At 55.9% G+C, this 27,178-nt stretch overlaps 1 long non-coding RNA gene across 1 annotated transcript in view; it reads left to right on the plus strand.

Moving 5' to 3' along the window:
• The window catches only part of LOC115657298, a 168,628-nt gene that overhangs the window by 54,682 nt on the left and 86,768 nt on the right, over positions 1-27,178 (plus strand). The window lies entirely within an intron of this gene.

Genomic DNA, 27,178 nt, shown 5'->3' on the forward strand with positions numbered 1-27,178 from the left:
GGTCGAGCTGCCACTAGAGGGGGACAGAGCACCACACTGAGCAGCCATGGAGGACATGAGTTAAGTTTATGCTGTAGAAAGCGTGTTATGATTTTGTTTATATGTAACTTTGTTTCCAACATTCTCACTTACTCTCATTTGCTCTTTGATAAAAATCTCAGGCTTGTTTTGCTAGAGGTGTGTCTAAGTGTTGTGTGCTAAGGGGAGTGGGGATACTGGGGTGTACTGTACCCAAAGGAGTAGAAAATCAGTGAGTTCTGTGTGGGCTGGGCACTCCAGTGGGATGCTGGAGGCTGGCGTGTGCCTATTGCTACCTGTGCAGAGAGTAAGGCCAGTGAGGCCCAGCAGGCAGCACTTGTGCCAGAGGCTGGTGGTGTCAGGGTGATGACTCCCCCCCAGCAGGCACAGACAAGGGCAGGTGCTGGCGAGGTGCCCCACAGCCCTGGGGTCCCCAGGAAGCATCACCTTTCTCTCTGATGTGTGGCAGGTCCAGACCGGGAGTGCAGGGGACTGTCAGAGCCTGAATCTGAATCTGGCCAGATGATGGAGCTAACCTCCCCATTCCCAAGGACAGCACCATGGTATCATTAGAGACCAGGGTCTTGGCTGTAGGTCTCCTCTGAAGAAGGCTCATGCTGGATGATGTCAGGGTGTTGTCTCCTGCCTGGTTTTACCTGCAGTGTTTTCTCACTTGTCCTGCCCCTCTCCTTGCCAGTTGCTCTCCCTCCATTGCTCCCCCTCAGCCTGGTGCAGTGGCACCAAACCCCTGCAGGTTATAGTGTGCCGGGGTGAAGCGCATGACAGCAGATTTACAGCGTCACCCACGGGTGCGAGGAGCTGATCAAGCGAGCTCAGCTGGCAGCTCTCTCCTGTGCACAGCTGGCTGCAGGGCCTGCACCACTGCTTTGGGCACCCCACGTGCAGGCTGCAGGGCGGCAGACGGGAGGGTACTGAGGCACAGACAGGGTCCAGCTGGCTGCCCAGGTGGGGAGTTGTGAGGAGAGGGTGGACAGTGGTGGCGGCCCGGCATTATCCCCTCTGGCAGTACAATAGGCCTCAGTCAGTGGGTGTGACCGGCTGTGTCCGGCTGCCATGCTCATGCCAACAGCCCCTGAGCTGCAGGGCCAGCCACTGCTACAGCGTGTACTCATGCAGGCTCTGCAAGCCCGGGGATGAGCCAGGAACGCACCATGCTGGGAGGCCCCTGCAGTGCTGAAGGAAGCCCGGCTTGTGTGCCATCGAGGCAGACGGGGCTTGACTGACCTTGGCACTGTGCAGGAGCCATTGTGAAGTCAGACTGCAAGGAGATGGCAGCATCTTACCCCCTGCTCTGCTCCTCCGAGCGAGGTAGGGCACAGTGTGCAGGCAGCCTCCCTGCGGGGAGCCGAAGCCTTGCAGGAAGGGCTGTGGAGGAAATTGCCGAGCAGCCGAAGTTGTTCTCAGGAAAGTGCTTTGAAGAGTGAAGAGCCTGTGTGGGGGCAGAGCTGAGTGGGGGAATGATAGGATGTGCCCGCTCAGGGAGATCATTGTTGGCATAGCCACTGGAGGGTTAACCCCTCGTGCGTGGGAGGCATTCTGAGAGCCAGGAATGGAAGTGCTAAGGAGAGGCTGAGAACCCAGCATGGGCCCTTCTCGACTCCAGCTCCCTGGGTGCTGTGGTTTCTCAGGTTCTTTCCCTTCCTCTTCTTGCAGGCCGAGTTCCACCTGCTTTTCTGCTGTCCTGGTCCATCCTCAGCCCCTGCCAGCACCTCCCCCCCCGCACGCGCCCCCAGCATCCTGTGGTGTCAGGGCCATCAGTCCAGTCCTCTTCGGGCACCAAAGAAACCAGCCTACATGTCTCGTGCCTCCATTCCTTCCAGCCTGGTTCCCATGGGCCCCACGGACACTGGAGAGTCATGCAGGGTCACGGTGGGCTAGAGGGCCCTGAACCGCCCAGTGTGAGGTTGGGGGCTCTCAGTGGCTGCTGCTGTCAGGAGAGGCTGCCCTCCTGCTGGCCTTCTGTTAGCCTGGCTCTGAGCAGTGTGTCCTCATCCCGGTGGGGTAAACAGGGGAGGCTGCCAGCTCTCTGGGTGGTCCCTCCAACAGGGAAGCTGTTCACGGCGATCTGTTTGTGTGAGCCCAGCTAGGTTACGGCATGTGCAGGGAGGCCAGTCAAAGTGGCCCCTGACAGCTGGAGTTGTGTTCTGAGAATGGGCTGTCTGGTGGCTGTGCGGCGGTGGCGGGGGTGCAATCGGCTGGGGGCAGCTAGGGGAACAGACAGCTTTGACCCATGTTGTTTCTGGAAGGTCAGGCAGGAGAGCAGCAGCTCTGGCCAAAGCTTCTCCCCAGAGGGCACAGCCCCTAGCCCTAGGTGAGAGACCTTGGCAGTCAGCTGTGGGGACTGGGGTCCCTCTGCAACAGGGGCTGGGGTTGGCTTTCCCTGCCCTCTGGGAAGAAGACACAACCCCGACTGTTTCAGGTGTGGGGGTAGGGTGGGTTATAGCCAAAAAGAAGTGTTGAGGGAGGTCAAACAGAGGGATGAAAGCACGGCGCCCAGCAGGGCTGGCTTTAGGCCAATTCAACCAATTCTTCTGAATCGGGCCCTACCCCTAAGAGGGCCCCGCCCCAGTATGGCGTACGGGCAAGAGCCGGTGTGCTGTACCGGGGTGGCCTGGCTTCCCTAGGGGGCAATTTAAAGGGCCTGGGGCTCCCAGCAGGGGCTGGAGCTCCAGGCCCTTTAAATTGCCACCAGAGCCCCACTGCTGGAGCCCTGGAATAGGGCTGCGGGGCTCTGGGGGCTATTTAAAGGGCCCAGGGCTCCCCTGCTTCTACCGCCCCGGCCTTTTAAATAGCCACCGGAGCCCCACCGCTTCCCCAGGGCTCCCTCAGCTATTTAAAGGGCCAGGGCAGTAGAAGCAGGGGAGCCCTGGGCCCTTTAAATAGCCCCTGAGCTACTGCTGTACCCAGGTAGGGGAGGAAGGAGGAGGGGGCACTCACCATACCCCCCCACCCCCTGTACCTGCACCCCCTGCCCGCACCAGCCGCACACCCCCCGCACTGCCTGCACATTTCCTGTCTGCAGCCAGCCCGTCTCCAGCCAGCCCCGCACCAGCCCCTGCCCACACCAACCCCGCACCTCCAGCCGTCTCCAGCCAACCCCTGCTGCACCCCCCTGCCTGAAGCTAGCCAGTCCCACACTCCTTTGTCTCCAGCCCTGCCAATCCATGCTGCACCCCCGTGTGGCCCTGCCTGAAGCCAGCCAGCCCACCCCACCCCACACACCCCTGTCTCCAGCCAGCCCCGCACCCCTTGCCTTGCCTGCAGCCTGACCCTACCTCCAGTCAGCCCCTGCCCTGCCTCCAGCCAGCCCTATGTCCACTGGTGCCCTGCCGTTCCCAGGGCAGTAACCCTGCACACCTGCTTCAATGAGGGGGGCAGGGAGCGACTGGGACCCACACTGCACACTGGGCTAGGGTGACCAGACAGCAAGTGTGAAAAATCGGGACAGGGGGTGGGGGATAGTAGGATCCTATATAAGAAAAAGACCCAAAAATCAGGACTGTTCCTATAAAATCGGGACATCTGGTCACCCTAGCACACCCCCAGGAAGCAGTGGGGACTCACACGTGAATTGGAGCTCATTTCTAGTTCGGGCCCAACTTTTTAAAAAAGAACTTTAGGTAGGGTTAACATACATCTGTATTTTCCCAGACACGTCAGGCTTTTTGGTTCTTAAATCGCCATCCGGGAGGAAAATACGATGTATGGTAGCCCTCTTGGTACAAAAAATACATACTGTGGCACATCCCTTAAATCAGAACTTTTTATAGGGAACCGGTTGCTAAGAAATGAAAGGCTTTTTTTAGCATGTGTTTTTTTTTTTAGTTATCCCTGCCGGGGCCCTGCGGAAAATGTTTGAATTAGGCCCTGCACTTCCTAAAGCCGACCCCGGCGCCCAGCAGCTACAGCCCATTGTCAGAGGGGCATCGCAGCTCACAGCCTGGGGAAGGCCTTTTACCAGCACGTCCAGAAGTGGGCGCTGAAACTGGGTGCCTGGCATAGGGCAGGGGCAGCCTGTAGAGGGCTGAGCCTGAGGGTGCAGCAACTGCTCCTCATCTCTGACTTGTCAGGCCTATGAAGGTGTCTCAGGCTGGGCACCTAAAATCTGACCTGCTGAGAACCCTGTTGGAGAACACTGCTCAAGGTCCCAGAGGGCCCAGAGTCAGAGCCCACGCTGGAGCAGAGATGCCCTGGCTCCCAGCTCTGTGTTAAGCAACCACTGCTCAGAGCCATTCACTGGGGCAGCAGGCATGTTCTTTGTAGGACAGATGGTCCTGTTTATAAAGGGTTAATGAATAGTGAGTAGCCATTATAGGCACCGTTGCAGACAGGAACAGAGTGTGGGCAGGCAGGGTACATGTGAATAGGGTGCAAGCAGCTCTTGGCCCTCCAAAACACAGTCTGGGCTTTTCGAAGCAGAGTGGCTGAACTAGAGGAGCGAAGGGAGAGAGGTGTGTAGACAAGACTTTCTGGGACACAGTAATGCGCCCCCAATCCAATTCAGGCTGTTGAGAAGGAGAGATTTAACTGTGGCGCGGTGGAGTTGGAATGCAGTTCCAATACTGTCCACTTCCATGTGAGGAGAGATTAAAAAGACTGGGACTGCTCAGCTTGGAAAAGAGATAACTGAGAGGGGATATGATAGAGCAGTGCTTAAGTTGTAATGAAAGAGGTGCTGGGGCTCAAGCAATTTTTTTACATTCATAACTGATGCAGCAAGCCCAGATGTGCTGGGGCTCTGAACTGCCAAGCCCAGAGGTGCCTAATTAAGCACTGGGATAGAGGTCTATAAAATTATGACTGGTATGGAGAAAGTGAATAGGGAGGTGTTATTTACCCCTTCACATAACACACAAACTGAGGATCACCTGATGAAATTAACAGGCAGCAGGTTTCAAACAAACAAAAGGAAGTATTTCTTCATACAAGGCACAGTCAACCTGTGGAACTCATTACCAGGGGATGCTGTGAAGGCCAAAAGTCTTAACTGTGTTAAAAAAAAGAATTAGGTAAGTTCATGGAGGATGGGGCCATCAACAGCTGTTAGCCAAGATGATCAGGGATGCAACCCCCATGCTATGGATGTCCCTAAACCTCTGACACTGCCCGAAGCACCTAGCACTAGTCACTATCAGAGACAGGACAATGGGCTAGCTGAACCATTGGTGTGACCCAGTATAGCCATTCTTATCTTGGATGTTATAAGCACATCAGCAGAAGGTCTTAGAGATGGTTGTAAGTGACCTGTTGATTCTTCCCCTTATCTTGGTCGACTCTGTCCCTAGCTCTTTGATTGGAGTGAGGGAGGGCTCTTGTTCTCCATGTTCCCACCAGGCTGGTGCATGTTACAGTTTGCAGAGCACAGGGTTGTCCTTGTAGATGGTTAAATCTGGCAGCTGGAGGGCCATGTGCAAAAATGTGTGTGCAAAAGGCCAGACACACCCTGCATGAGCAACAAGATTATGTATGTGCAGATGACTGCTCAGGCATCAGGGAGTTTGTCCATACAATGCCGTTTTGCACTCACTTTTTTTTTCCCGCCCCCTTCAGAACTGGGCTTTGTATTTCTAAGCATGTTTCTAAACATCACTGCCAGTGTCTAGGTAACAGAGCCAGCTGGGGTCAGTGGCCTTTATCATCACATACACTTTCCTGGGGCTCTTCTGACTCATTCACAATTTTGCTCCCATCTCATTGATCATCTATCAGGTGTCTCTAGCCTCCAATAGAATTATCCAATGAATCTGCCCCAGGGATCCACCGAGATCCGGTAAAGGGCACACCTGTCTGTAGTACAAATGACTCATGGCCTGCAGTTGGGATCAGATTAAAGGAAGAATCAAAACTGTGATTGTGGAAATGGTTCCTCTCAGCATGGCCACCCACATCGGGGACTTCTGAGCCAGGCAGATTTGGGGGTTGGGCTAAAATGCCCCTCCCGAATTGGGAACTTGCCGGAGGGATCCCATTGCAGACTAGCAGTGTGGGCTTTTCCAGCTCAGCTGGCAGGGGAGTTGGTATTTGCATTCAAAATAACTGAAATAGCAAAGCATGTATTTAAAATCTTCCCTTCTGTTCCCTCTCCCTCAGTGTAAAGGCTGATTTCAGTCTCTAAGCCAAATGTTTACGTTTGGGAACTGATCTTCAGGCTGGGGTTAGTGACCTTTCCTGACCATTCCCAGCTGGTCCCTTTGGAGGAACAGAGACAGGAGGTTGGTCCTAGCTCGGGGAGCAGCACTATAAGCGAGAACAGTGACCCCACAGCAGGGGCGGCTCTAGGTATTTTGCCGCCCCAAGCATGGCAGGCAGGCTGCCTTCGGCGGCTTGCCTGCGGGAGGTCCCTGGTCCCGTGGATTTGGTTGCATGCCTGCAGGAGGTCCGCCAAAGCCATGGGACCAGTAGACATTCTGCAGGCATGCCACCGAAGGCAACCTGCCTGCCGCCCTCACGGCGACCGGCAGAGCCCCCCCTGTGGCTTGCCGCCCCAGGCACACGCTTGGTGTACTGGTGCCTGGAGCCGTCCCTGCCCCTCAGAAAGCCTCTGCCTTTGCTGGGGCATGCCACACTGCTGGGCAATAGCAGATGCTAAATAAATGGCTGATTATTATGTGTATTACCATAGTGCAGGTCATGTACCAAGACCCTGCTGTGCCAGGCGCTGTACAAACAGAACTAAACGACGTGCCCTGGCCCAGAGTTTACAGTCTAAGTATATAAGACAAGAGACAACAGATGGAGATAGACAGACGGTTGGGGGAGTACAAGGAAACAATGAGGCAATATTGGCAGTCTCCACACAGCAGCAGCCTAGCTATGAGCTGCTCTCACAGCAAAGGAGACTTTCCAGGAGAGAGTTAAAGGAGAGTAATGAGGTGGCTTTGCAGCTGCTTACAGCGAGCTCCTCCCAAGTGGGAGGATCAGGAAGGGAGAAAGCACGCAGGGGCTTGTTGGAGAATTTAAGAAGTGGGCGATGGAGGCTGGTGTCATGGGTGGGAGCGAATGAGAGATGGTCAGGTGGGTGGGGATTGGTTGCAAAGCGCTTTGGAAGTGAAGAGACATGGCTCACATGTGATGCAATGGCACAGGGGGAGCCAGCGGAGGGATGGACAGAGAAGCATGGCAGTGCCATTCTGAATGGATGTGAGTGGGACAAGGGTGCCTTTGTCAAGGCCGTTAATGGAGACATGAGTTGCTGGGAGTTTAGCAGGAGATGAGAGAGCCAGTGGAGCATTGATGGGCATCCCCAACATACGTCTGTCCCTGCCCCTGTGTGACAGCCTGCAACCCTGTCATCAGCCTCAGTCACAGACCTGCTACCCTCAGCCGAGTGAGGCTCCCACCCTCACCTCAAATGGCAGCACCCCCGGCTGAGGCCAGCCCAGCTGAATCACACTGGGCTCTATGGGCTGTCCCCGTGGCTTATGCTGAGATGCGGCCCTTGGGCACTACAGCAGCCAGCCTGTGATGCTTCATGTGGACATGAGCAGGCACCCACTGGCAGCCTGGCAGTCAGTGTGCAGTGGGAGGGGAGATGCCAGCATTGCCTCATGAAATCTAGGGCTGGAGTAAGGGCAGCATGCACCGAAACTGGCACTGCTCCCATACTTGGGTTGTGTATTTTGTAAGGGTGGGCAACACTGTGCAGACTGTGCTGTTTCCTAAGCCTCCCGTGTCCCTAGATCCCCGCACTGCTAATGAGGTGTGTGGATGTGCCATGTGCCGCTACCATCATCCATGGCTGGGGCTGTGCTGGGGCGCGCACTGCATGGAATTTGCAGCCCATTCCATCCAGGTCATTATTGCTCGGATGGGCAGGACAGTAAACACAACAATACTGTACAAGGAAATTGCTCCTTTCCTGTTTACATGGGACCCTTGGCTAGATGGATGCAGCCTCGGCAGCTGCTGCTGTGCTGAAAGGAGGCAGTGTGCTGGGGAAAAGTGCCAGACAGCTGGAGGCCTCTGGTCATCCCCAGCAGAGCTAGGATGACCAGATGTCCCGATTTTATAGGGACAGTCCCGATTTTTGGGTCTTTTTCTTATATAGGCTCCTATTACCCCCTGCCCCCTGTCCCGATTTTTCACACTTGCTGTCTGGTCACCCTAAGCAAAGCAGAGTTCATGTAGCAGCATGCCAGCCCTGAGTGGCAGGGATATGGGTTAGGGGAGAAGGCAGGATGGTCTCCAGGATCTGCTCAGGCCTTGCTGGCCACAGAGACTGCCACTGCAATCATGTGCAGAAGCTTTTTCTCCACCGGCAGGGCAGCCTGGTGGGGCTGTTTGAACGCAACTGAGGGGCACTCAAACGGGTGTCAGGCTAGTGAGCATGGGCCCAAACTGTGTGAGGAGGGTGTTCAACAAACATGCTCCAGTCTCTGTCCCCACCAAGCTGCCATAAGGCAGCTTGGGCCCATCTCCACGGCCAGGCCAGGTTGGGTTGGAGCTTTCTTTGCCAGCATGGACTTTTAAGCTGTGCTTCAGGCAGGTGTGAAAGTGCAGGTGGGGCTGTAAATGGGGGCCGAGCCCTGTGGTGGCAGAAGCAGGTTTGCTCACCCTTTCCCAGGCTAGACTAGACTGTGATAAGAAATGCATGGGAGATCACAGCTTTCAGCCACTGCTGCCCAGAGTCCATTCACTCTGGTGTCCTTGGGCCTGATTCTCCTGCCCCATCTTACCCCTTGTGTCGTCACTTCCACCAGTGCAGAGTGGGTGTGAACTGCAATCTCCAGGGTGAGTGGAGAATTCTGCTGCAATTTGCCCTGCCCTACGCCCTGCATGCAACCCACAGGGGAGAAAGCCAGTCTGCTAGAACCTGAAGGCTGAGTAGCCTGTGTCCAATCCCAGACACAGCCAGCTCGGCAGGACGCCCGGTGAAATAAGGCCACTTCTGTTCTCAATATTGTCCTGTTTCCAGACACCATTGTCACAATTCTGGAGTTCTTCAGGAGCCCTATATCTCCTTGTGTGGATGGGCTGTTGCTTTGGAAGGGATGATGTGTCGTGCCATTATAAAAGAAAGCCCTTTCTCTACAAGCTGCTACAGTGGAGTGATCTGGAGCAGATCTCAAGACCTGATCTCAAATGCTCTGTCAAGACATAGGAATGCTGCGGGGAGCGGGGGATAGGGGAGGTCGAAAGGGGCTCAAAGGTGTTTTTAAACTCTGTAAGCTTCCAGCTGCCTGTCACCTTGGTCAGGCAACACAAGTATAATGAACCAATGTGCTGAGACCACAGACATAATTACCAGATAAGCCACCGATGCACATCCACCCACTCCTGTGCTGGGAGCCGGCACTCAAACGCTGATCCTTCACTTGCCAAAGCACAGGCCTCTAACGCACAAATTAGAGGTTAGCACTGCTCTGAGCTGAGAGCAAAAGCAGAATCCCAGTCCTTTTGGTGGGCTGAGCGACATCACTCATGAAGACATCCAGAGCTACTCTGCACCCCAGGCTGGTTTTTCTTCCCAAGCAGGGCTAAGATGCTTTGAGCCTATGCAAGGACTGCTCTTCAGGTGTGTGCATGCACACAGGTGTACAGCATGGAATGTGCATATGGCTGTGCGCACACGTGCTTGGGAATGTGCGTGCATTCCCCTGCATGCACTCATACAATAAACTTGCATGCAGCTGTCATGTTGCAGGTGCAGGAGCACTGCAGTGTTAAAGCTCCCAGAAAGTAGAAAGGCATCTCTCCTCCACCCACAAAGTGGCATTTTACTCCTACAGCACCATGGGGTGCGTGTCTCCCCCTGGAAACCCAGTGCCCCCAGCAGAGGTAGCTCTGCCATGTGCCAGGCTGCATTAGCCACTCCTGGAGGTGTTAGGTGGAAACTCCCAAGACACTCCCTGACTGTTTGCATAGATGATTCATTGGGCAATTGTTTTTGCACTTTTCCCTTTGCCCCAGAGCCCCCTGGACAGGAGGCTTTCCCTGGGCACCAGTGTGGTACTCCGAGTGCTGGAGTCTGGGCCTGATGGGTCTGAGGCAATTGTGTATTGTGTCATGAGAACAGTGGCCCTGCCTGCGATGATCCCTTTGAAGCACCGGCTCTAAGCCCATTAACCCAGAGATGTGGGGGGATATGTGGGGGTTGGATGTGGGGTATGTGTGGAGTGGATGCAATGGCTGTAAGGATGCAGTGTGACACATATATGTGAAGGGTAGGTGAGTGAGCAGTGTGGGGGGATAAATGTGGATATGGTGTGGGGGGGATGTGTTTGTGGATGTGGGGGAGAGGATGGTGTGGAAGGGGGGATGCTGGGGAAGTTGTTATGTGGTGGGGGAGAATGTGGTTTGGTGTGGGGAGGAGGATGTGTGTGTGGTGGTGGGGAGGATGTGTGTGGTGTGAGGGACGATGTATGGGAGGAGGATTGTGTGGTGGTGGGGAGGATGTGTGTGATGTGGGGGGACAATGGGTGTGGGGAGGGTGTGGTGTGGAGGAGGATGTGGTATGTGTGATTGGTGGGGAGTACGTGGTTTGTGCGGTGAAGTGGGGAGGGTGTTTGTAGTGTGGGGGGAGGAGTGTGGTGAAGGAGGTTGTGTTTGTGGTGTGGGGGGAGGGATGTGGTGGGGAGGATGAGGGGTATGTGTATGTGGTGGGAGGGTCTGGGGTGGTTGGGGAGGATATGGAGTTGTGGGGGAGGATGTGGGGTATGTGTATGTGGGGGGAAGGGTGTGGTGTGGGGGAAGGTGGGGGAGGATGTGGTATGTAGTGGGACAGGGTGAAGGGGGAGTGTATTTGAAGGGAAAGTGGGGATGTGGCATCTGGCTGATCTCCTGGTGTCTGACTCTGGTCTGTGTGGGGATAGTGGCTGGCTGGCGCGTGACCCTGGAGGGAGTTTCTGTTCCATGTCAGCCATAGCTTTTGTATTGTTCTGTTTACAGCCCCAGGGTAGGCAGGTAACGTGCCACTCCCTGTGGTGGGGCTGTGTGACACCAAGGAGACCCCCAAACTCATTGCCTGGCAGTGTTGGCAAGGGCATGCTACAGGGCAGAACTCAGCCTTCCTTTCAAGAGCAGGGACCTGATCCAGTAGCCCTAGGGCCTGCGGGGCTGCTGCTATGCATGGAGCAGAGCGGACACGGAACGGCATCTCCAGAGCTCCTGTGCGTGCATGCCTGTGCCCAGTTCTGACATCCTTGGAGCCTGCTCTTCCAGGGCACTCCAGGGAACTCGTGCGGGCAGGGCATGGTCACCATGCAGGGATACTCAGAGGCCTCCGAAGTGCCAGCCACAGAGTGCATCTGCTTGGAGAGAGCCCTGCTGCCCCAGGATGGCTGCTGGTGGCTCTGAGCCTATGGGTTGGGGGACAGGACTCTGAGGGGGTCGCTCTGTGGTCAAATCCACACTGATGCTGGGCTGCAACCTACTTGGCCATTCCCTTGAGCCCGAGTGGCTTAGGCACGGTCATTCCCCAAGGCAAACACAGTTGCCCTGCTGGGGTTGAGCAGAAAGAGAATCCACAATCCATTCCACACCCAAGCGCTTCTCTTCAGGAAGGATTTTGGCACTGCAATAATGAGGGGGAATGCAGGGGCTGTGGGTCTGGATTGAGGGGCTGTGGCAGAGCTGGAGCAGGTGGGGAGCTATAGATCAGGACTGCAGCAGGGCATTGATGGAACAATAGGGGATCCCAGGAATGGGGACCTGCAGTCAAAATGAGCAGCACTGCAGCTGTGAGTAAGGTCCCAGGATGGGAGCAGCAGTGGAAAGGCACATCACCCTGGCAGAGCTGGGGGGGATACCAGGGAGCAGCCTACCCATCTCCTGCCAGCCCTTACCAGGCAGTGGTCAAAGCAGCCAGCCCCTCCTGCTCCTGGTCACTGAAACGCTGCAGAACAAGGCCCAGGAATGATGATGCAGGGGCAGGTTCATCTCTCCCATTGTGCCCTGGGGACCTGCACTGAGTCAGCTGGAATGTTGGGCTTCTCTGCAAGTGGCTCAAGGGTGACCAGCCCCTGCTAGCGTGGATGGTGGACAGGCTGGCATGGAGAGGCCACTCATGGCTGGGCTCACTGCAGCTGCCAGGCAGGGCAGGTGCAAGGATGTTTCATGCCTTAGGCGAAACTTCCACCTTGTCCCTCCACCCCCCGAGTCCTGTGGCAGCTCTCCGCCCCCTCTCGCCCTAAGGCGCCCCCCCCAGCAGCTCCTCCCCTCCGCCCTGAGGTGTCCTCCCCATGGCAGCCCCCCCCCAGCCCAGCTCACCTCTGCTCCACTTCCTCTCCGAGCATGCCATCGCCGCTCCACTTCTCCTGCCTCCCAGGCTCGCGGTGCCAAACAGCTGTTTGGCGCCGCAAGCCTGGGAGGGAGAGAAGCAGACCGGGGCGGTGTGCTCAGGGGAGAAGGTGGAGCAGAGGGGAGCTGGGGTGTGGAGTTCCCTTGTGTGCTGCCCCCCTGCCCTGACTTGCTGCAGGCGGCCCTCCCCGCGCTTCCCTACCCCAGCTCCCTCTCCCTAAATGCAAACAACGACCCAGGCGGCAGAAGATCCGGCCACCGTGGTTGCCGCTGAAGGACCCAAAATGCCGCCCCCCAAATGTTAGTGCCCTAGGCAACCACCTAGGTCGCCTAATGCGTTGCAATGGCCCTGCTGCCAGGCAGTTCATTACCTTGTGAGAGCCTCGCTAGGATCTCGCCTGTCCCCCTGCCCTCAGCCCAGAGGGCTGGCTTTAGTGCAGCAGCACTGGGGCCAGGGCTGGGCTAGGCTCTGTGCAGCCCCATCTCTGGCCTCCCGAGTGCGTGGCCTCTGCTGCTCAGAGGAAGGCTCTAGAGGCCATCGGTCAGTTCTGGAATTACCTGTCCTGGAGAGTATCCTCTTTCCCCCTCCCCAAGTGTGGGGATGTGACGAAGTGGGGCTGTGCTTAATGTTTCCTCTGAATACTGTGTGGGTGCCTCAGTTTCCCCTATGCATTTCCCAAGTCTCCAGTCTGCATAAATTGCTGACATTTTGTATCCTAGCAATAAATGGCTGGGGCCCTTCACCCTGCAAGGGAATAGCTAAAGGTGAGCAAAGAGATCAGGTGACCCCCTGGCCCAGGAAAGAAACAAAGGCCAAAAAGGAGGGGCTGGAGGGGGTTTCAGTTTTGGGCTTGCTGGGAACAGGAAGTGAGGGCAGATGGGGTTATCTGGCTCGCTGGGCCCCAGAATGGACCCGGCTGAGGGGTCTCGTTCTGGATCTATAAGCTCTGTTTTAGACCTTGTTCCTGTAATCTAATAAAACTCTGTTTTACTGGCTGGCTAAGTCATGTCTGACTGCAAAACAAAGTGGGGGTGCAGGACCCTCTGGCTTCCCCAGGATGCCACCTGGGTGGACTCGCTGTGGGAAGCGCACAGAGGGGCATATGCTGAGTGCTACAAGGAGAGACCCAGGAGGTGAATCCATGTGAGCTTCTTTGCCCTGAAGACAGTCTGCTCCAAGGGAGAGGAGGCTCCCCAAAGTCCTGACTGGCTTTGTGGGGAGCAGTTCCAGAGCATCACCCGGGGACTCTGTGGCAGGGGCAAGGGGCTGTGTTCCCTGGATGGAGCCTGGGACCAAAAGCCAGGGCCCTGCCTGCTCCTCCCGCCATCCTAGCAGGGACTGGGGCAGTGTCTGAGCTTTAGAAGCTGCCCCCACTCAGTGCCCAGGACAGAAACGGCAGTGGTGGCCTGGCTGAGCTGTGGTTCTCAGGCCTGGCCCTTGTGAGAGGCATCCATATGGCCACAAGCCCACACTCACTGCCTGGCCCCCTGCAGCATTGGCCCAGGGAGGGGCCTCGGTGTTAATGAGCCATGGAGCCTAAGCTGCCCTCGTCCCTCGGTGGCCAAGTCGCTGTCCTGTGCCACAGAGAGAAGCCGTCAGCAACACTGAACTGGCTGATCAAGGGGAAGGGGGACATCCTCCTCCCTGCCCCCGGGGTCTCTTGCAGGAAGGGCTAGGCCCTGTCAGCCCCCTGCCCTGGGCTGCGTGGCTGAGGGCTGTGGACCATGGCTGACTGCTGCTGGCCTACTGGCTCCTGCTGAGGCTGGCTGCTCTGTGTTGGGGGGAGGCAGGTGCAGGGGGCTGTAATGACAGATTTAATGGCACTGGCTCTTCCCCCTCTGGCATCTCCAACCACAGATGCCAGCGGGGACCACCTGAGTGTGAGAGGCAGGGCTGGCAGAGGGAGAGAGGATGCTGCAGTTTGGCGTGAGTTGCATGGGGGTGTGTTGCAGGATGCTAGCTCGACCTCCTGGCTGGATATGGAGCCCAGCATCAGGCCCTGGCAGGGAGGCGTTCTGGCTGGGGCAAAAGTCCCCTCTCTGGTCCTGTTACTGGATCTGGTTTCCTGGGATGCTAGGCCAAACCCTCAGCAGGGCACTGGGCTTGCAGGCTTGCTTGGGTCTCCCCCTAGATGGAGGTCAGGGCTGGATGAGCATGCAGTTCTCACGGAAATGCTGCCTCTGGGCTCCAGTCACAAGCAGCTGGGCAAAATCCCAAGTAAATAGCTGGATCCTGCTGCCTGATCCCAGTTTATTAAAGGTGATGGGGGAGGGACACTTCATGCTCACAGGGGGAGGGTGCAGTATGACGCTTCTCAGGCTGGCATGGTAATGCCCTGCATGGACTGGTCTGGGCAATCTCTGGCCACTTTCCACTTACCCTCATCCTCTCCCCTCCTCTCTCTCCTGAGCACAGACCTACCCAGCCTTGTGAGATGTTGACAAGGGCACAACATTCAACTATTCACACATGTTTTCCATTTCACTAGTACCTCTGCAGGATGTTAAACAGAAGCTACTAAAGTCAGACATTTATATATCAGCAGGTTCAAAAAATTTGAATCCAATAATTTTAAAAGAGCTGCCCAAGGTGCTTGCCAGACCATTAATGTTGATTTTCAATAAGTCTTGGAGCACTGGGGAAGTTTCAGAAGACTGGACGAAAACAAATGTTGTGCCAATATTTATAATGGGTAAACAGGATGACTGGGGTTATTATCAGTCTGTCAGCTGAAAGTTGAAACTAGACAAATTCAGTCTAGAAATAAGCAGTACATTTGTAACAGTGAGAGTAATTAGCCATTGGAACAACTTACCAAGGGTCATGGTGGATTCCCCATCACTGACAATATTTTAAATTGTTTGAATTTTTTTTCTAAAATACCTGCTGTAGGGATTATTTTGGGGCAGGTCTCTGTGTTATCCAGGAGGTCAGACTGGGTGATCACAGTGGGCCCTTTTGGCCTTAGAATCTATTGGAGTAGTATCGAAAGGCTGACAAGGGCTCCAAGCTGCTCTCCCTGTTTGGCTTTAGACATTTTGGCACTACTAGGCCCTGAGCACACTTGGTATAAAATCCATGGAAAAGGTCCCAGGTACCTCACTGGGAGCAGCCTGGGGTCCATGGCCAAAGCATTTCCCCAGTCAAGCTTGTCCAAGAAAATTCAGGTGTACTTTCTGCACGCGGCCAGTGCAGAAATACATTCCTGACTTCCAAGCGGCACCCTCCAGGGACGTGCTCAGCAGCAGCAGGCACTGTTGAAGCTGGTGACCGGCAAAGGGTAAACTTCTCTGTGCTGGCTTCTCCCTGCAGCACCGTCCATTTCACCTCTGCAGATCCTTTTGGCTCTGGGCATGGCTCATAGTACTCATGTGGCCCTTGCAGGCCTGTGGCACGGTGCATGAGTGAGCTGTCATGACAGAGCAGGGTCCAGTGCTGTCTCTGGCTGTATGTGCCTGTGCTGGTGGAAATGCAGAAGCTATGTCTTTAAGAAGGGCCTGGGCTAGGGGGTGGGGGGAATCAATTTCATGCAGTTTCCCTTAAAGCAAATCTGGATTGAGTTTAGGAAGTGAGCAGAGGAGATAGAGGCGCTGTGTCCGCTCCCCCGCCCTGCGCTCAGGCATGGTGAGCAGCAGCCTGCTGCTTCTTTACATAGGCTCAGTACATGGCCCAGGGTCAGGTGGTAGGTACGTGAACCAGCTGGGCGCAGGACAGCCTCTTCCCCCTGCTGCCACTTGCTGCCTGTGCCAGGTTCCTGGAGGGGAAGTTGTTCCAGAAGCTGGGTATGTACAAGTTTTCTCCTCCTCCCCTGCCTTCTGAGACTTGGTCTGCCAGATCTGTGAACGAATTCCGGCCATGACAGAGCAGTTGGCACAGGCGTAGGGCAGAACCACTGTGCCTCACACCTATGGGCACGGGGTGAGACCTATCAGCCAGTCACCCTTACAGAGGGGAGGGGGCACCACGCCCTGGCTTTGTGGCTCCATGGTGGGGTCTGGGTGCGTGCAGAGCTGCTTACTCTGGTTTCTTGCATGTTTCCTGTGTGCTCCTCACAGAACTGGCATGTGTGAGAGAGCTGAATGGGGATGGAGGCTGGTGTTGAGGGGCTGTGCGGGACTCCGGCAGTGTTGGGGCTCACGTAGGTTGCAGTGGGGAATGGGAGGAGCTATTGTAAAGCGCTGGGCTGGAGAGGAATAGCTGGTTGTCAGGGTTGTGGACGTGGGAGGATTCTTACCTAGCTGCTATGACGACTTGAGTCTCCTTACAACAGAAGCTCCCAGGCTGGGCTGGGCTGGGCTGCACAGAGACCTAAGTAAGATGGGGCTTGAGAGTGATCATAGAGGGTCAGGTCTGTCATGTTAACTCAGCTGCTGCTGCTCAGGGAAAGCCGTGTGGCAACATGCACACATCGCATGCCAGAGATCAGCCCCACCACCACATGTGTCACAGGGAGCAGCCTGCACGGCACATTCCTGTTTAAAAAATAATCCTGCTGTGCACTTGTGACGAACTGGGAATGTTCTTAATGTTTTCTCTGAATACTATGTTGGTGCCTCAGTGTCCCCTATGCAGTTCTTATATATCTAAGTGGCGGAATAAGGATGTGTGATTGCTGCAGAGTAAGGGCCAGTGCACCTATATACCTGATGCTCTGTCTCCTAGCAACTGATGGCCTGGGCCCCTTCTCTGCAAAGATGCCAACTGAAGGTGTTGGAGACAAGGAGGTCAGGTGACCTCCTGGCCCAGGAAAGGAACTGAGCAGAGAAGGAGGGGCTGGAGGGGGTTTTTGAGTCTGGAAGTGGCTGGGGATGGGGAGTGAAGTGCAGACGTGGGGATCTGCCTCGCTGGGCTCCAGAATGGACCAGGCCAAGGGGTTCAGTTCGCAGTACCTACAAGCTCTGTTTTAGACTGTGTTCCTGTCATCGAATAAACCTCTGTTTTACTGGCTGGTTGAGAGACACATCTGACTGCGAAGTGGGGGTGCAGGACCCTGTGGCTTCCCCAGGACCCCACCGGGGCGGGCTTGCTGTAGGAAGCGCACGGAGGGGCAGAGGATGCTGAATGCTCCAAGGAGAGACCCAGGAGGTGAAGACATGTGAGCTTCTTGCCCTGAAAACAGTCTGCTTCAAGGGAGAGGACTGGCTGACTGGCTTTGTGGGGAGCAGTTCCAGAGCATTGCCCAGGGACTCCGTCACAACTGGTGACAGAGGTGGGATGTACTGCACCTCGTGAATGGCGCTGCTTGCAGTAAGTGATTGGGGAGCAGTAAAACAAAGGAGGGATAATGAGGACCAGGTATGCTGAAGGCTCGGAGAGGGACAGTTTCAGGGAGCGGTTAACCTCTGGGAGTGTGTGACCGGCAAGAAGGACTATTGGAGTAATGGGGTCCCCCTGAGGACTGCAGCGAGCAGTCTCAGGGGCAGAGGAGCTTGCCACTCGACCCTGGGAGAGAGAAGGATTTTTGCAGTAGCAGGGTTCCCCTGGGGATTGAGGAGCAGTCCCAGGGGTGGGGGAGTCTGCAGCTTGACACTGGCAAAGAGGTGGTAATCACGAGAAGGGCTGGCACACCAGGGGTTCTTCCTGGAAACCATGGGGGAGTCAAGAGCATGCAGGCCTGTGAGTCCAGAGCAACTTGGGAACTGTGAAGAGATGGCCTATCACGATCTCCTTAAGGAGAACATTGTGATCCTGTGCACAAAGAGAGGGTTACGCATGGGGAAGTTCACCAAGGCACAGTTAATCGTGCAGTTGGAGGAGAAGGACCTCTCTGAGGAGCAGATTCCTGACCCAGATGGGGCTACAAGAGGATCTGGGAGCAGCTGGAGCAGCAGCCAGGCATCCCCGAGAGTCTGGTCCCCAACCAGATGAGGGTCTTCACAACTGGGTTCCCCATCAGGGGATCGGAGACGGATGGGATGGGAGCAGAGTCCGAGAGAGCAGGAGGACCGTGAGAGAGAGCAAGAGCCCAAGGAAAAGCTGCAGGAGAAGCAGCAGCAGCATGGACTGGCGATGGTGAAGCGGAGAAACATAGGGGGCATACCAGGGGTCAGTGAGGAAACACGCCTGGGGTGGCAAGATCCAGGGACAGGGAGAGCTGTGGTGGTGTAGCCGCAGATGCTGAGGGCCTGAGGGACCTGCATGAAGGTCCCCGGGGTGAAGGAGATGTGATGGAGTAGGGGCTGTCTGTGTGGGGAATGGGAGAGCAGGGGAGGACTTTAGGGGATGGACGATACCGGAGCCTGTAACCTGAGCTAGGTAAGGGAGAGGAAAGGTCAACATCTTTGCTCGGGAAGGAGGACAAAGGAAGGGAGTGGCAGGAGGGAAGCAGTTTTGGGTTTGGGTTTGGGGCTGTGTGGGCGAAATTCAGGGTATTCTAGCTAGGATCCAAGCACCCTGAAAGCCTAGAAGGACTCAATGGAGGGTTCCTGACTGTGCCTGCAAGTTCTGCTGTAACCTGTGTTCCTGTTGTCCAATAAACCTTCTGTTTTACTGGCTGGCTAAAAGTCACTGTGGGTCCCAGGAAGAGGGGTGCAGGACCGGACTCCCTCACACTCCGTGACAACTGGTGGCAGCGGCGGGAGATACTGCACCCCGTGGACGGCGCTTCCTGTAGTAAGTGACTGGGGAGCAGTAAAATGAAGGGGTGGTTAACCCCTGGGAGTGTGTGCCCAGTGAGAAGGACTTTGCAGTAACAGGGTCCCCCGGGGGATTGCAGTGAGCAGTCCCAGGGGCGGAGGAGTCTGCTCGACCCTGGCAGAGAGGTGGTGACCTCAAGGAGGGCTGGTGCACTAGGGGTCCCCCTGGAAACCGTGGGGAGCGGCGAGCACCCCGACCTGTGAGTGGCCAGCAGGAAGATGTATGACAAGCGGCGCAAGTGGGACCTGCTGGAGCTGTGCAAGCAGAGGGGGCTGCGCATGGAGAGGCTCACCAAGGACCAGCTGATTGCCCAGCTGGAGCAGGGAGACCGCATGAATGAACGGAGCCCTGTCTCTGAGGGAAGCAGCCGGGTAGGTGCAGTGCAGGCACCAGTGTCTGTCCCCGCTGGGAGTGGTCAGCCGGTGGACGAGGGCTTCCCGAGACCCCCCCTTCCTAGGCGTAGGGGAAGGGCGGGGAGGAGCCCAGTGAATACCGAGGGCACCGTGACCCCCCCCGTCCAGCAGGGGATCCTGCCAGCGAAGCTCACCCCCCAGTAGGGGTTCCTCCTGGCGACGCTCGGCATCCGTGGAGCGGATGCTGCTGGAATATGAAAGGGAGCTGAGATGGGAGGAGCTCGAGTTAAAGAGGCAAGAGCTAGAGAAGAAGGCGAAACAGCGTAAACATGAGGAGAACCAGCGCCAGCGTGAGCTGGAGGAGAAGGAGAACCAGCGTAAACATGAGGAGAACCAGCGCCAGCGTGAGCTGGAGGAGAAGGAGAACCAGCGTAAACATGAGGAGAACCAGTGCCAGCGTGAGCTGGAGGAGAAGGAGAAACAGCGTAAACATGAGCTGGACCTGGCCCGGTTGAGGAGCAGTGAGGACCCGGCTGCGGTGAGTGAGGGGGGACCCAAGCCTACAAAGAGCTTTGCTAAGCACTTGCTGCCCCGGCGTAAGGAGGGGGAGGACATAGATACCTTCCTGACGGCCTTTGAGAATGCCTGCGAGCTGCACAGGGTTGACCCTGCAGACAGGATCGCAGTTCTCACCCCCTTACTGGACTCCACAGCCGTGGAGGTGTACAGCCGGATGAAAGAGGTGGAGGCAGGGGACTACGAACTGTTCAAACAGCCCCTGCTCCGTGAGTTTGGGCTGACTCCTGAGATGTACCGGAAAAAGTTCCAGAGCCAGCGTAAAACCCGTGAGGTCACATACCTACAACTGGTCAACCGGGTGCAGGGGTATGCCCGCAAGTGGACAGCTGGGGCCCAAACTAAAGAGGACCTGCTTGACCTATTCATACTAGAGCACCTGTATGAGCAGTGCCCGTCCGACCTGAGGCTGTGGTTGAGGGATCAGAAGCCGGAGAACCCACAGCACACAGGCCAGCTGGCCGACCAATTTGTGGACCGTCGGGCAGGGGATGGCAGGGAGGAGTCTCGAAGGAGCAGGCCTGCCTCAATGCAGAGAGAGAGTCTCTGATGCTGTGACCAAAGCAAGGAGCTCGCTGCCTGCCCGCACTGGGACAGCAAGGGCAGTGCTGAGCACAGGGGGAGCTGAGACCCCAGCTGAGTCGGTGGACACCCAGGCAGGGCAGGTCGGCTGCCAACCAGGCTTGCCTGGTCCAGATGTGCTGCTGGGAAGTGATTACACAGCAGGGAGGGAGCTACCAGGGACGGGGCTCAGGGGGGCTGTGACCCCAGGCCCAGCCAGCGAGAGAGAGCAGGTCCCACTCCCTTCCCCAGCAGCTGAATCCCAGACCGAGCTGCAGAGGGATCCCTCCTTGGAGAAGCTGAGGGAATTTGCTGGCCACAGCGCTGCAAACCCCCTTGGGGAAGGATGCAGGGACAGAGTCCTGCGGGAGAAGGGATTCCTGTACTTGGAATGGGCTCCCCAAGGGGAAGTAGAACTGGGGGGAATCATGAGGCAACTGGTGGTGCCCCAGGAATCCACAGGGTTCTTCCCTTTCGAGCTGCTGGATGGGAGGAAGGTGAGGGGACCCCTGGACCTGGAAGGGGAAGATTGGGAGGAGAAGGTGCAAGACCCCCTGGGGGATCTCTTCCCTGAGGTGGGAGCCAATCTCCACATCAGGTGTTCCCCATTCAGAGTCACTGGGAAAGCAGCCGAGAGCCTGGAGAGAGAGGTCAAGGACTTGCTGGCTTTAGATGTGATCCAGCCGTTCAACAGCCCATGGGCCTCACCCATGGGGCTGGTCCCCAAGGAAGACAGGATGATCTGGTTTAGTGGGGACCATCGGAAGCTTAAAGCCATCACAGTGTCCAATGCCTTACCCCATGCCATGGCCTGGGGAAATTCAAGACAAGCTGAGGAAAATGGAGTACTTGGCCCTGGCATACACTGATAACATGTGCATCTTTAACCAGACCTGGGAGGAACAGGTGTCCCAGGTGAAGAGGGTGCTGGGCTGCCTCAAAGAGGTGGGACTGAGGTAAAAGCTGGAAAGTGTAAGGTGGGGACGGCAAAGGTGTTGTATCTGGGCCACAACGTGGGGAATGGCTGCCCAAGCCCAGAGCTGGCCAAGGCCAAGATGGGAGCTCTTAACCAAGAGAGCCTGAATCGCAGCCCAGAGTGCTGGGAGAAGACCCCATCCCAGTTTGAACCCCAGGAGTATTGGGGGGCAAAAGGGTTCAGGCCGCATAAACCTTCCCACATGCAGCTTGCAAGTGCCATCAAGCACAACAGACCCACGAGAGGGTGTGAAACTGGAATATCCTGGTGTAACTCACACCAAGGAATGGGAGAAATGCTGGGGCATCCATGGAAACGTTGGTGGGTTCGAACTTCCCAGGTCACTGGCTGAAGTGACCTCGTTCAGTTCAATCTCGAAAGGGGGAGAGATGTGACGAACAGGGAATGTTCTCAATGTTTTCTCTGAATACGGTGTGTGTGCATCAGTGTCCCCTATGCAGTTCTTATATATCTAGGTGGTGGAATAAGGGTTGTGATTGCTGAAGAGCAAGGGCAAGTGCACCTAAATGCCTGACTCTCTGTCTCCTAGCAACTGATGGCCTGGGCCCCTTCTCTGCAAAGGTGCCAGCTGAAGGTGTTGGAAACAAGGAGGTCAGGTGACCTCTTGGCCCAGGAAAGGAACTGAGCAGAGAAGGAGGAGCTGGAGGGGGTTTTTGAGTCTGGAGGTGGCTAGGGATGGGGAGTGAAGTGCAGACGTGGGGGTCTGCCTCGCTGGGCCCCAGAATGGACCAGGCCGAGGGGTCCGGTTTGCAGTACCTACAAGCTCTGTTTTAGACTGTGTTCCTGTCATCGAATAAACCTCTGTTTTACTGGCTGGCTGAGAGTCACATCTGACTGTGAAGTGGGGTGCAGGACCCTGTGGCTTCCCCAGGATCCCGCTGGGGCGGGGTCGCTGTGGGAAGCGCATGGAGGGGCAGAGGATGCTGAATGCTCCAAGGAGAGACCCAGGAGGTGAAGACGTGTGAGCTTCTTGCCCTGAAAACAGTCTGCTCCAAGGGAGAGGATTGGCTGACTGGCTTTGTGGGGAGCAGTTCCAGAGCATTGCCCGGACAGCACTTTCAGCTGCCATGGGCAGCGGCATCAGCCCGTTGCACTGATGTGACCCCCAGGGGGAAGGGACATGCCCCAAGTCACACAGCATGTCACTGGCAAAGATGGGAACAGAACCCAGGAGTCCTGACTCCCGGGTCTATGGTCTAACGAGTAGAACCAACTTCTATGATGGGAGGTGGGGGATCCTCTGCGTTCCCATGGCACTTTCAGTGTAACATACCCTGGCACCCTCAGGCCTGTAACGGGTTTATGCCATGCTGCTTTGTAGATACTAGTCTGTAACAGGCGACTCTCATGAATCCTCTGCAAGACTGGCTCAATCTCCCCCTCCCCCCCCCATGCCCTGTCCTTGCTGAGGATCCCTTTCTGACCCATCCCTGGGAGGGGACAGGAAGCCCCTCAGCACAGCTGCTGACATTGCTGCCTCCCCTCCCTGTGGCTTCAGCGAGCACAAGACTAGCTCCTGGCACACATCCTCCATTTCCAGATGCTCATCAGTGGGGTCTTTCAGCAGTGCTGGGCTTCCACCAAGAATGCGGCACATTCCTGCATTTCTCCCTCGTTGCAGAGGGGCCCTGTGTGAGTCCTAGGGGGCTGCATGCTGGGAATCCAGGGGGCTCAGGCACTAACACGAGCAACTGGCATGCATCTGGCCTGCCCTGGTACCTGCAGCAGGACTGGCTTGGCCATGGGCACTGGCCTTCTGGTGCATGCTCTGCAGGTCAGGGCTGAGGCTCGTTGGCAGGGGACACTGGGGGGAAGCTGGTGGACAGAGGGCCTGGCTCTTGGTAGTTGGAAGTGGCTCCTGGCCCATGTGCTGGAGTCCCAGTTGCTCTCTTGCAGCCCCCCAGGCTGGTGGAATCAGGCTGTGTTTCCTGCTGTTCAAATGCTGAATGCAGGTGACCTGCGTGGGTGCTGTCTTGCAGGGGGGTGACAGGGTGAGGTACTGCCTTCCTCACATCCCAATGGCCATCCGAGGTGTGCCCGTCCCCAGAGGGGGAAGGTACAGCTGCACCTAGTCAGCAGCTCAGGGGATCTATGCACTACCCCACCAGAGAGAAGCTTATCGGGGGGTGGGGTGGGGTGGGGTGTAGAGTAAGTCTCAGCGCAGGGAGGGGGCCGCATTATCACAGCTTTATGCCTGAGGGGCTGAGTGCCTCCATCCCCCAGTGGGGGTGGTGGGAAGCTGTCTCTGGGGAGTATGTGGGTGGCTGAGTATGGCACGGCCCTGTAGCTGCGAGTCCAGTGGCGATTCCTAGTGCCAGCCTTTGTCACTGGGCTGTGAAGCCTGGGGGCGAAACAGGAACAGCTGTCACCACCATCAAAACAAGCTGGGATTCCCATTAGCGTCATGCCCTGCAACAGCTGGCTGGGTCTGTGCCTCCCATATATACAGCCCCCTTCTGCGGTTACAGACACCGCTCACCACGCAATGGGCCCATAAACCCCAGCCTGACTGGTGATCAGATCGCGGTAAGCTGTGTGAGTCAGGGTCTGTAATTATTTTATTTGCCTCAGATTTCACAGTACGTTCATTATTCCCTGGCAAGTGGCAGCTTTAGCTGAATGGTTGGATCAGATGCAGGGTTATTAGCAACCTATCACAGCAGAGACAATTGACAGCTCTGTCTGTGCCTAATCTTAGCTGTGCTTTATTTACACTAGCTAGGAGACAGGGTATGGGGGCTCTGGAGCTTCATGCATCATCATCAAACATGCATAGTCCACAGACAATTGTGCCAGGTAGAGCGACCACGGCAGATGGCGTTGCACCAGGCATCCTGTAGTAAGGTTCCCAGCTCTGGCTCAATCCTGTGACTCTCTTCTTTGGGGTGGCCGTGCAGGCGGCCCCAGACAGAGTCAGGGTGTGTGCCCTTTTGCATGCTGATGGAGCGTTTGAGAGCACAATGTGCTGGGTATGCAACGTCACTTTTGAATATGCTGAGCGACTGAAGGAAGGCCAGAGCTCTGTGAGACTGTAACATTTTGCACAAAGTCAAACCACTTTATGTTCAGGATTTGGTACTGATGGCTCCTCTGGAGTGCCTCTAGCCATGCCAAGCCTGCCTGTAAGAGGATTCAGGTTTCTGACTCATATAGCAATACAGGAGCCTGGCTTTGGGGTGTAAATAGATCCTCAGTCAGGATCAGGGAGGAACCCCTCCTTGTATACTGCGCATATATGGGGCTTCTCCATACACAAAAGCAGCCAGATGATTTCAGCATGAATGACTTTTATTTTACATTAAAAGAAAGTCAGTCAAGTCTGGATGAAAGAGAGCACAGTGTGTGAACAATCTGGGCTGAACTCAATGCAATGGGGCTGCCTATCTGCAGACAGCAGAGGCCTTAGAAATTTAAAGGCCACAAACAAAAAAATAATGAAACCAATCACAGGGTTAAATAGACACGAACTATGGGAAGCTGACAGCATCAGACACTGGCCATGGTCAGTGTGGATGAGTGGTCTTCTCTGAGATGAATCTACATTTCCTTTTATCCCAAATACCCTGCGACCTAACAGCAGGGCTGTCCCTACAGACAACTGTCAGAAGAAGTACTGAGCCTGGGGAAGTTCTCTCCAAGTTACAGAAACAACCCTCTTACTGGTCCCTGTTACTGGCTCCAGCTGTGCATGCTGTCCACCTGGTCATGAGGTCTTGGACACAAGTATAAATGGCCACTGTGATACCCAGGGGTCTCTGAAGTCTCAGAGCCCTAATTCAACTGCAGTGAACCCCAGAGGATATGCCTGTAGGCTCTCTCAGACAGGAGCTGGCCAGTGATACTGATCAGGGCTTCTAGGTACTATTGTAGTCATCAGCATTCTTATTACCGACAATCATAAAATTCCAAAGCATTTGCCAGCTGAGTCAGTGGCTCAGTCCCAGGGCCGGCTCCAGGCACCAGCTTAGCAAGCAGGTGGTTGGAGCGGCCCTCCGGAGAGGAGCGGCAGGTCCAGCTATTCGGCGGCAATTCGGCAGAGGGTCCCTCACTCCCAGTCCGAGCGAAGGACCTCCCGCTGAATTGCTGTAGATCACAATCATGGCTTTTGTTGTTGTTGTTGTTATTGTTGTTGTTTTGTTTTGGCTACTGGGGCAGCAAAACCCCTGGAGCTGGCCCTGCTCAGTCCATTTCACAGACAAGCAAAGAAAAGCAGGAGAACAGCTCATTCCTGGGAAACCACCTCCAGATTTCTGGCCTGAAACCTGTTTTCCCCCGTAATAAATATTCTGTCATGTGATAATTCAGTGAGGTTGTTCCTGAAATGGATGCAGCCTGTAGCCGCATGTTTGGAACATGGATATTTTCCTCCTCTTGCTAGGATCTTGTCTAGTAAAAAACCAAAGCAAATTGAAAACAGCTGCAGTTTGCAAACTCCTTTGGAGATGCTTAAAGCAGGACTGGTCTTGGGGCAAGGGAACAAGGGGCTGGCATGGAGAAGTGGCCTCAGAAACGTGAGGTGAGATCCCATCTCAGATCACAAGTGAAGCAAGTTTGGCGGTCCTGGTCTAGTCACTAGTGGAGCTGTGTCCGTGTCACTAAAGCAGCATGCCATCTGGTGTGATTAGAGTTCTCTGTTCAAGAGAGGCCCTGGACTGGAATAACAGCTATTAGATGCTATCAGGAGTGAGGGGCATCAGCAGAGAGCTCTGGGTGCAGGGAGCCCAGGGTCGGGATAGCAGAATGGGGCTGTGAGTTTGGACTGCCAGGTATCAGCAGAGCTGCATGGTGCTGGCATTTGCAGGACTAGGGCAGCAGGGGTGCTGTCAGGGTCACCTAGCAAGGTAGCACTGCTAGTCCTTTGCTTACTTCAGCACCGAGTCCACAGAGCTTTCTTTCCCCTCCCATTGGCACTCCTGAGACACCTGGCATCAACCAGAACACCCCAAGTTCGTGAGACACATGGTGTCAACCAGAGTGGCCCTAGCTTGTGAGATACCTGGCATCAACCAGAGCACCCCTAGCTCCTGAGACACCTGGCGTCAACCAGAGCACCCATAGCTCCTGAGACACCTGGTGTCAACCAGAACGCCCCTAGCTCCTCAGACACCTGGTGTCAACCAGAGCAGCCCCAGCTCCTCAGACACCTGGCGTCAACCAGAGCGCCTCTAGCTCCTCAGACACCCGGTGTCAACCAGAGCACCCCTAGCTCGTGAGACACATAGTGTCAACCAGAGCGCCCCTAGCTTCTGAGACACCCGGCGTCAACCAGAGCCCTCCTAGCTCCTCAGACACCCAGCGTCAACCAGAGCCCCTCTAGCTCCTGAGACACCTGGTGTCAACCAGAGCGGCCCCAGCTCCTCAGACACACGGCATCAATTAGAGCACTCCTGAGACACCCTGTAAGGGTGTGTTCACCCCCCCACACACACACCCTGGAGGGGTTAAAATGGCTCAGGAGCAGTGACTTGACAGGATGGGCTATCCCTGGGTGAAGTGTGGGCTGGATATTCAGCCCCAGCTGGGCAGTTAGAAGCCAGAGAAAGGAGAGCAGAAGGGGGCGGTGGGGGAGAGCGTTAGCCCTCACTCTCACTAGGAAGGAGCCGAGGGAAAACAGCAGCAAAGGTTAGGCCGCAGGGGCGTTAGCTACTGATTGTAGGGTCCCCAGTGCAAAGGGCCGGTCTCAGTTCCCTCCAGCCATGGGGTCTGGCATGGGACAGGCCAGTGGACTTTGCAGGCTGCTTCTTGAGGCAGTTTATTTAGAGAGACTTTGATACCACA

Source organism: Gopherus evgoodei, chromosome 9 (assembly GCF_007399415.2).
Source record: "Gopherus evgoodei ecotype Sinaloan lineage chromosome 9, rGopEvg1_v1.p, whole genome shotgun sequence".
NCBI classification, from domain to species: domain Eukaryota; kingdom Metazoa; phylum Chordata; order Testudines; family Testudinidae; genus Gopherus; species Gopherus evgoodei.